The sequence below is a fragment of the Elephantulus edwardii genome, unplaced genomic scaffold, assembly GCF_000299155.1.
Source record: "Elephantulus edwardii isolate Elephantulus edwardi_28Jun2011 unplaced genomic scaffold, EleEdw1.0 scaffold00078, whole genome shotgun sequence".
Lineage (NCBI taxonomy): Eukaryota > Metazoa > Chordata > Mammalia > Macroscelidea > Macroscelididae > Elephantulus > Elephantulus edwardii.
The window spans coordinates 12,055,756-12,056,995 of NW_006399828.1; positions in this window are offsets into that span (position 1 = coordinate 12,055,756).

A 1,240-nucleotide genomic window follows, 5' to 3' on the forward strand; every position below is an offset into this window, starting at 1 on the left:
AGAAGAACAAGATCTGTTTTGTAATTACTATGACCAGAATTATCCTTAGATCTAAAGACAGTGAAAGCTTATCTTAAGTACTTGGTACATGCTAATTGGAAGGACTAGTATCTACAGAAAGACTTCATGCTTGACAAATAAAGAGGAAGAGGAAGTAGAGGAAGAAAAAGGAAGAAGAGGAGGAGGAGGAGGATAATGAGAGGAAGAGGCAGAAGAGGAAGAGGAAGAGGAGGAAGAGGAAGAAGAAGAAGAAGAGAAAGAAGAAAGCAATTAGTAAGAATTGACATAATACTACAAGAAACTCCAATATAACAATGATTGTGAGAACAGCACAAGACCAAACAATGGCTCTCTTTATTGCACACAGAATGGACCCAAGGAAACCTAACAGCAACATTATGATGTCTACTGGGAATACTGGTTCATTACCTCCAGATTTGAACAAAGATTACTTCCTTATCACAAATTACTGTGTTCTCCATGTTCAGACACTATGAGTTTTCTATCATTTAATTGACTTTTGTCTAGCAGTTGAATTTGCTTTTTCCCCTTCTGGACCTGCCACTTGGTGTTTACAACAGCAAGATACACTTGTATAGTAAAACACCAAATTGCTGCATTTCTAGTCATTCTCTTTGATTTTCTGTCTTTTTTTCGTTAAAACATTTGTCCCAAGACATCATATGAAGTTCATGAGAAGTCTTATAATAATCTTACCTTTATAATTTTGTGCCTAAATTATTTCTTTTATTTTCTAACAATAAATCCGGGAACTTAAATGAGAAACTAATATTTTAATTCTCCTAACTCAGTCCAAACACGAAATACATAATAACTAGAGAAACTGACGTAAGTATTTTATAGTAATGTACTTAAACAATTGTAATAAACTGAAATAAGTATTTCTAGTAATGTACTTAAACAATTGTAATAAGTCCTTTATATCATTTCAATCTTCATACAAAGTTATTTTTCCTTTTTGTTAATTCAAATTAAACATTTTGATTGTTTTATAAAGGATATATTACCCATACAATTCTGAAAAAAAATCTCATGTTTAAAATTATCTGTTTAATTTGAATAATTATGTATACACACACACATACAGGGACAATCTCTACCTTAACATTTGACTTATAGACCACTACCACTTGCCCTTTAAGCATGGCTTTAAAGTAATCCAAACCTGTTTGTCAGACTGAAAGAGTAAAATAGGCCCAGGGGTGAGAATCTTTGTCTT